This window comes from Dipodomys merriami, unplaced genomic scaffold (genome assembly GCF_024711535.1).
Source record: "Dipodomys merriami isolate MVZ:Mamm:240054 unplaced genomic scaffold, mDipMer1.0.p SCAF_11, whole genome shotgun sequence".
Classification (NCBI taxonomy): Eukaryota; Metazoa; Chordata; class Mammalia; order Rodentia; family Heteromyidae; genus Dipodomys; species Dipodomys merriami.
Genome location: NW_027202382.1, coordinates 5,401,139 through 5,410,319, shown reverse-complemented (window position 1 = coordinate 5,410,319; position 9,181 = coordinate 5,401,139). Strand labels below are relative to the sequence as shown.

Below are 9,181 nucleotides of genomic sequence, written 5' to 3'. Positions count from 1 at the left end.
TATTCAGGTGGTGTGTGTTCTGGTAGTTTGGGCTCTATCATCAATTGTCTAGGTGTATTAGTGAAATTTCTATTATGATAAAGCTATGTAACTGTCACCCCAAATCTCAGTAATTAATGTCAACAAGCCTCCCTCTCTCTCTCCTCTCTCTCCTCTTCCTTTCCTCTCTCTTTCTCCTCTGTCTCCTCTCTCTCTCCTCTCTCTCACCCCAACCCCACCCCTCCACTGGTCCTGTTGCTGTCCCTGGGCTCCTTTTGCTCAAGGCTAGTACTCTACTACTTGGACCACTATGCCACTTCTAGCTTTTTCTGTGATTAATTGGAGATAAGAGTCACACAAACTTTCCTGCTGGGGCTGGCTTTGAACTGCAATCCTTAGCTCTTAGCCTCCAGAGTACCTATGATTACAGGCCTGAGCCAACAGCGCCTGGCTTTCTTTTTTGTTTTATTATTGTTTGCTTTTTTGGGCAGGGCTGAGGATCAAGCCAGAGCCTTATAAGGCTAGCTACATCCCAGTCCTACATTAATTGTTCTCACAAGTCCGCAAATTCACCATAATTCTGCTAGACAGTAATAGCCTTCTGGTTAGGTTCAGGTTGGCTCCTAGTTTTTCTTCATTCTGAAACCAGCTACCAAGGTACTTTTTCAGAGTGAATGACAGGGACACAAAGAAGACAGCAGAAAACCACGAGTCTCCTAAATCAACAGCCTAGAATAAGCATGATGTCATTTCTGCCTGATTTAGTCAATACATGATCAAGCCCAAGAGCAGGAAAGCAGAAAAATAGACTATCAACAGTATGCCAAGGCAAGAACAAGGAGGGGATGAATAATTGTGGGAAAAGTAATAAATTACCACTTAAACAAATGAAATTCATGAAGTATCAACTTCTAGGGGAAAATAGAACAATTGTAATCCTGCCAGTGCCAGATGGTCCAGATGGTCAGATGGTGTTATGTAGACATCATTAAACCAAAGTTCAGTCTGACCAAGAGAAAGGCATTGCATAGGCAGCAGGTCATGACAGAAAACAAGCAAGTTGCTTTCTTCTCTTATAGATAAAATGATGCTACAATTAAAATACGATACGCTCATTGCTAGACATTGTGTGAAAAAATACTGTGAAAGTAGGTTAATAAATCATCTTGGGTAATATGGAGAAGAACTAGATACTTTTTTAAATGAAAAGAAGATATTTGAAGCAGACATGGCAAATGAGTTGCCATCTGACCAATCCAGATGTTTAAAGAGTTAACATTGGAATTGGAGGTGTGGCTCAAGGTCAAATGGAGGAAACCTAGCCATGAGGAGGTAAGAGTCTCTCTAGAGGCCCAGACTTCCAGCCCCAGTATTAGCAAAAATGGAAGGAAGGAAGGAAGGAAGGAAGGAAGGAAGGAAGGAAGGAAGGAAGGAAGGAAGGAAGGAAGGAAGGAAGGAAGGAAGGAAGAGAGGGAAGTAAGGAAGGAGGAAGGGAGGAAGGAAGGGAAGGAGGAAGGGAGGGAGGGAAAGAACTAATGAGAGAAAAAAAAGATTTGGTATCCATTGCATGCTTGAAAATTTTTATAATAAAACATGTTTTAGATTATTATAAATTGGTACTTGGCAACAAATAAAGTAGGCAGGAAGTTTCTGGCACAAAGAGCATAGTGGCTGGAAAAATAACTTGGTTTTCACAGACCATAGTTTATAAGGGAGAACAATGGAAAACAATAAGGCAAGGATGGCTTTAGTTCCCACAAGTGAATAGAAACTAAACCGAGTACCACAAATCATGTGCTTAAAGCTAAAAGTCTGATATTAAGGCATTGCTAGTATTGGTTCTTATGAACCAGTATTGACTTTGTATTGGCTCTGAGGAAGAATCTGTTCCATGCCTCTTTCTATATTCTGGCAATGGCTGTCAATCCTTGATTTGACTTACCTTATAAATATACCAATCCCACTCCTCTTGCCTCCAACATCACAAGGCAATATCCTCGTGTGTATGTGTCTTCATGTGTCCATTTGCCCGCTACATGTAACTCTTGTACAAATTTCCTTTTCTTGAAGACCATATTTGAATTAAGCAGCCATGTACCCTAATATAATCTCATCTTAATTTAACTAGTAGCATCTGCACTGGCTCTTTATCCAAATAAGATCATATTCTGAGATACTGGGAATTAGGATGTTGATGAATCTTTTCAGAGCCCATCCCAACCCATCACAGGTCAAGATACTGCTATTATTATTTGGTTATACACACAAAAAGGTTGCTAACAAATTTTCATACTTACTTTTAAAATTCAAAGGAACAGCATAATATAGTATTAACCAAGTAAAGGTTTCCTCCGGGTCCTATGACCTTGCTCACTCTGTGGAAGAAAGGATGGGGTTTTATGTTTCTTTCATCTTGTTATTCAAAACCCTCCCCACCTCACCCACACTATGCTCTGTTTCAAACCAGCCCACAGAGAGTGACTCACTACCTTCCTCCTATGCCCATTGCAGAACAATTTCATCAGCCAAAGAGAAAATCCTCTGGCTGCTACCCCCAACCATTCTTTTCCCTGAAGCTGCTTTTTAAACCTGGGCTCTTGGAAAACTAGCATGCATCCTGATCCAGCACTGATGTTCTGCTGCTGCTTTAGAACTCTTCACAGACATTAGTTTGGACATGTCAGGCAGAATTTTCAGCCTGTGAAATCTGCTTTTCAACTTACACCTATTGAAAACAAAGCAGAGCATTATCTCCTATCTGTGCTTAGAATATGCCTTAGCCTCTCCTTGTAGCCTTGACTTTTGCGCCCCCCCCCCACTGAAAAATCTGATTCTTACCAACTTCCCTATCCATCTCAGACCACTCTCCTTTGCTGTACATTCTCTGAATCATTTCATTTTTGAACCTTGAACCAAGGTCAAGGCCCGTCTCAACTCCCACCCTTTCCTTTATCCTTTCCTTGGCCAAGACTGTGTTCTTGAAGCTCCTCAGTTACTCTACATAATTTTTATTTTCAAACATCACATCCTTGGATAAACCTGTTTGCCATCCTACCTGACATAGTTTCCCCAGATTCACAGATATATTGCCCTGTTTATTTCCTTCTAAAATTATGTGTTCATGTCTTCATCTATTGGTATATTATGTCTTCATTACTAAATAAATCCGGTTCACTAATAGCCTAACAAATAGCAGGTGTCTAATAAATGAGGGAGGGGAAGTATCTGTGGTTCAGTCCTTCTAAAACATTCTCATAAACTGAGATTCAAAACAGGAAGTATAGAAACCCTTACCTTGGTCAACTGTTAGCATTAGTGCCCAGCCCCCTAGTTCCATTACTTAGATTCTTTACATGAGTTACCAACAATTTATTCTAAATCTGTTACCTTGGGTTATTTACCAAGCACCATACATCTGGATTCCATACCTATTTATAAGAAACAAAGAGTATCAATTGGTCTCCTCCCTGCTCTTCCTACTTGACTTTTATGAGCTGAATATTATGAGAGCATCTCTCTTATAGACCTTAATTAACAACTACAAAACTAAACAGAGACCACCCACAATCCTTTGTTTGATTCAACAGCTATCCTCCCTTTCTCTTCTCTCTACTTCTCACTTTAAATCTTTCTTCTGTTTGTTTCTACTCTTATCTTGGCAAAAATGTAAACATTGCACAGCTGTTAGTGTGAACACATGACAGCTAGCTATACATAGCCTTTATTGGAAACTTGTGTAAAGCTCCAAGTCAATCTCATAGAATACAATAAATCTCTATGTCTCTAATTAGGACATACATATGCCTTTATCAACTTCAAGACTTATAGGCACTAAATCTTCACCGTTTTAATTTTGGGCATCTTTAAACAATTATCACATACAAATGAACCATTTATACAATTAACACTGGGGACATCTTGAAGACTTCCCTTGTTAACCTACTTCTATCACTTTCCTTAAACGTGAGTGCCCATAAAAGCCTTTTTAAAAAAAAAAAAAAAAAGCTACTGTGAGTTGCCTACATTTTTTTTCCATGCTCTGGATACCACAGTTAGTCACATGGAATGTGGAATGGGCTAGACATCTTGGAATTGTTGTTGTTAAACTACTGTAAAAGATTGACCCAATCTCTTTAATAATCATTGTTTGTTTAACAAGTTCCTCTGAGGAAAGTTATGCCGTTGTCTTGTAAAGTAACTTCTTAAAAGGTTTTTATTTTGTCTAGATATGATAAGAATCATTACATGGTATGTCTAACTGATGACTTAGTGCTTTTTAGTGAAGAGAAGTTTCTATGGGAAAAAGAATTAGACAATAAACACCAATGGCTTAATAATACATGCTATGTTTCCAATTCAATTTGCTTTGATAAAAATCAAATAATCCTCAGTAACACAAATATTTGTGTACAGTGATTGGCTAGTTGGGTAAATATGGCATTCTTATTCCTGCAAAAACTTTCATTTGTCCTTTATACAGACCACATGCTGTCATGAGGTGAATAATGTTGAAAATTTCCTGCAGCAGTTTCTGTGCTATCTAATAAAGAAATATGAGGATCTTTAATTTTCTTTTGAACTGTAGAATGTTCTTTATTTATAATCAATGTTTCTCTGTCTTAACAAAATAGGAAACAGATTCTTAAACTCTAAAAGAACTAAAAATTTATAACAATTTTTCTTTGAAGTAAAATGTTTACATGACAATGATGAAACATGAAAATAATTCATATGATCAGAAGATTTAACCACTAAAAAAAGTGTCCCCAATGGAAAAGACCATAACTTTGAAAGATAAACAAATATTATTAAAGAGTTTGTAAAGTGATTTTAAAAGTGGTAGTTTTTATATTTTAGAATATATTTCAAAATATGAACTAATCCTGAATACAAGTCTATACGACACTTGCTATAAGCACAGATTATTCCTTCTCTATTTAGATTGTTTAAATATGTTTTATCTTGCTAGCAAGTTTCCGAGTACCAAAATAAAAATGAACCTTCAAATAAGTGATGTTATCTACTCTAATAAACCCACAACAAATAAACCTTTTTATCAAGTGTGTCAAATACATGTTAAATTATAAAATGTCAAAAAACGAATTGTGAAAGACATCTTTATATGTTCAAGGTTACAATATTTAAAATAAAAACAGTTCTGGGCTTTGAACTTAGGATTTGCACTTGCTAGGAAGCTATTCTTCACCTCTTAGTTATAATCTTTATATGCATGCCAATGTCCATTCAAATAAGATTTCAAGAAAAAAGAATTTTAGTCACATTTTTTATTTTGTTATTAAGTAGATCCTTGGCTTCCTTCTCCCTGATCTTGCCAATGAGTATGCCCTGATTATCTCAATTCAGCCTTGTTCAGACTTACTCCACTTTAGCACTGAAGCGTCTCATATAATGTTCCTGCTATGTCTTGGAGCTGTGTTCAACAGTTGCTCTGTCTCTATGTAAAAGCTTGGATTCTGGAGTCATTCATTGTGTACTCTCTTCTTTCTACTGTGAATCTAGTTAGCCAATACTTCAGTGCACCATCTATGAATTGAGTCATATAACATCATTTATTTAATAAGGGTATTCTTGTTAATCCAAGAAAAGCACTAAATACAATTCTGGCTCAGAATAAGTACTCAATAAATACTAGTCTTATTTCCATTACATATCATATCACTAACACAGAAGCCATTCTGTCAATGAAATGCAAAGGTAATTTATTTTATATTTTGTTTTGCTTTGGAAATATGACTGCAGTGTTTGATAAAAACAAGAATAAATTATCTGGCAATTCACATACATTTAGCAAAAAATAAAAACAAAAAACAAGCCAGACGCCACTAGTTCATACTTGTAATCCTAGCTACTCAGGAAGCTGAGATCTGAGAATCATGGTTTGAAGTCAGCCTGGGCACAAAAGTCAGTGAGACTCTTATCTCCAATTAGTCACAGAGAAAGCCAGAAGTGGAGCTGTGTCTCAAATGGTAGAGCACTTGCCTTGAGCTGAAGAGCTCAGGGACAGCACCAGGCCCAGAGTTCAAGCCATAGGAGGAGAATGAATGAATGAATGAATGAATGAATAATAAGTAAGTAAGTAAGTAAGTAAATGGAAGTAAAAAAGCTCCAGATGATTCAAGATAAAGATTTCACAGTAGAAGTCCAGTGATCTGATTTTAGTCTTCAGATGATACTAGGTCTATACAAGTTAGGTACAAAACTGATTGTTTTAGCATAGAATTCTGAACTTATGGACAAGTTCAGGCTTTTTATTCTTTCCGTGATTGCATAGGATGCATAAATACAGACAAGCTGAAGTTTAGTAGAATAAGAAATCAGCTCCATGGATTTCTGAAACAAATGGTGTCTTCAAAAAAGAATGGTGAGGGGCTGGGAAGGTGGCTCAGTGGTAGAGCACTTGCCTTGCATGCATGAGGCCCTGGGATTGATTCCTCAGCACCACATAAGCAAAAAGAAAAAAGCCGGAAGTGGCGCTGTGGCTCAAGTGGTAGAGTGCTAGCCTTGAGCTGAGGGACAGCGCCCAGGCCCAGAGTTCAAGCTCCATGACCAGACAAAAAAAAAAAAAAAAAAAAAAAGAATGGTGAGAGTAACCCACTCCCTTGACAAATGTAAATACAACAATAGATCCCAAAGTCGGATGTAATATTTTATTATCTCTCATCTTTTGTAATCTATGCTCCTGCTCCCAAACACTTAGGTCAATAATCACAATGTGACAGCATACCAAATATCTTTCCTTCAGTCTTCATTCCTCTCAGAATAGATGAGCTATGATACAGAGCAGACAGTCTATGTAGCAAAGGACAATTGTGTTTGTCAGGAAATCCAGTGGTCATTCTGATGTTTATGCCCTTTCCTTGCCCTTGCCAACTTTCAATCAAACCAGCACAGTGCACTCATGGGAACAGAATGTCTTCCAATGGTCTTTAGATATCATGTTCCTAATCTTCTAACTTTGCTTTATTTCCAAGGTGAAATATTTATATCTCTAATTTATCTTACTTTGATAGTAATATATTGAAATCTCTCCTACATGTACTTTTTAAAATATGACTGCTGATAATCCATTAAGGCTTAGAAGGAAAAATATCTATTCCATTTTGTACTGGGGTAAGAACTAGGCTTTAAAGAGTAAAAAGTATTAGTAAAAGTCTATTATGTATATACTACCAAGTACAGATAAGCCATAATTTCAGCCAGTACTATTCAGAGCATAAAATTAAATAATAAATTATCCAAGCAAGGGCTAGGTACAATTTTTCATTATACTATGAAAATAGTATACTTTTATTCTTGAAATATTCCATCATAAAATATGTTTATCTAGTCTGAGTAAGAACTTTGTAGGAGATATAGGAGTTACAGGTATTTTCTTTCATTCTGTGTTAACCTTTCAATTTGAAAGCTTACTCTCTCACTTTGATACACCAAGCATTTGAATGTTACATAAACTCATCCTTTCTACTTTTATTAATAATTCTTTTGGCATTATAGCAAAGAAATCCTTGCCACCACAAAAACAAACAAACTTGCATGTGATCGAGAGACAATCACAGAAACTATTGATTTCAGAGTATTTAAGGCATCATTTTCCACAGTACCTCTTTTCAACCTTTGGGAAGATCATGAGAGGAAGAGGAAGTTTGTTTTTAGTATGGATTTCTACAGAGAGGGAATGCATCATTTTCTCATGGAAGTTTTCAAGCTAGATGGAAGTAACATAAAGTTTTTGGTTTGGAGAAGAATCAAATCCTAATGCTTGAACAATTAGGGGAAAATTACTAATTTCTCTGACTTTTTCTCTCCTGTAAAGTTGACATCAGCATCACACAGTTATTACAGACGGATGTTTGTAGCAAATAATAGATGTGCAATGCATGTGCATTTCCTTCCTTCCTGTGATTTAGATACAGCTGGGCAGTTTTTAGTTTTTCAAAACAGCAACAGCTTGGTGCATCCAAAACTCCTGTGCATTATTTTAAAAAAAACTACTGGTAGACAAAGAAACCATCCCTGCTTTTAGTACATAGGATGTCAGAAAAGACAGCACACTCTTGGATTCTCATTTCCACTCTCTCCTTCAGAAGGTCTGGCTTTGGAAAATGTTATCCAAGTATGCCTTGTCCTTGGGGAATGGATTTTTCAAATAAGTTTAAATCTCTACTCTCTAAAGCTTAACAAATGATAGGCATGAACATTAACTAAATATGTGAACTCATATCTCACTTTAGTAAGTAGGGATCAGTGTACTTTTCTTCAGATGTTAAAATTACTCTGATTTTGAGGAAGGAAATAATATACAGAAATGTTTGAATGTAAATCAAATGACCTCGCCCAAATATCACTACAAATAATTGTGCTATGGCATTTCTACTGTTTTTACTATGGTAAGAGAAGGATTATAAATTTAATGTGACAAATAACTGAAAATTACCTGAAGCCGTGACTTGTGATCTCAGATGTCACACACCAGGCATGGGGCCCTGTACTGTAACCCTGACAAGTTACTTTACATTTCAGAAACTCAGTAGCCACATCACTAACATAAACCATCTCTCTTGTAATATTGTTTAAAATTAAATGAGAGATTATAGGAAATTGCTAGATAAATTTTCTACATGAATCCAACCTTTAGAAACATCATACCACCTTTTCATGAATAATGTTGATTCTTCTCCCACTATACTTCAAAACTTTGCTTTTCTTTTTTATCAGCCACACACTGTATATGTTTGCCATCATGTACGACCACACAAGTATATGATCAAAAAGTCAGCCAACTCTTTGCTAAATAGCAAGGGTACTGTATTCAGTAAGGATAAGAAATCATGTAGGCAGTGTCCAACTCAGGAACATATCGAAAGGCTTCAAGCATTGAGTGACTCTTGAAAGTCAACTGCTACAGGTGCCCCAAGCCCTTCCCACTATAGACCTAGTCTTGTACAGACATTTTAGCCATGACAATGTACAAATCATTCCTAACTAGGAAAGGAATTACACCTCTAGCATACCACTTATCTGGAGAGATCAAAGATAAGAAAGAAAAAAAAGGCTGTACAGTATATATCAGTGCTGTTTCAACACTAGTCTGTGAAGAAATGCAGGACATAGAATTTCTTTAAGTGTAAAAAAGCATTGATTAAAAAGGGGAAGCTAATAAAAATCTGTGCAGGATGTGAGC

General features: G+C 36.5%; 1 protein-coding gene across 1 annotated transcript in view; it reads right to left on the bottom strand.

Annotated features, from left to right (window-relative positions):
* Positions 1-2,328: 2,328 nt before the first annotated feature.
* Positions 2,329-9,181, bottom strand: part of LOC138817017 (uncharacterized) — a 136,278-nt gene continuing 129,425 nt past the window's right edge. Inside the window, exon 5 of the mRNA XM_070007380.1 lies at positions 2,329-2,354. The gene's annotated coding sequence lies outside the window, so the exon portion shown is untranslated. The remainder of the gene's footprint in view (positions 2,355-9,181) is intronic.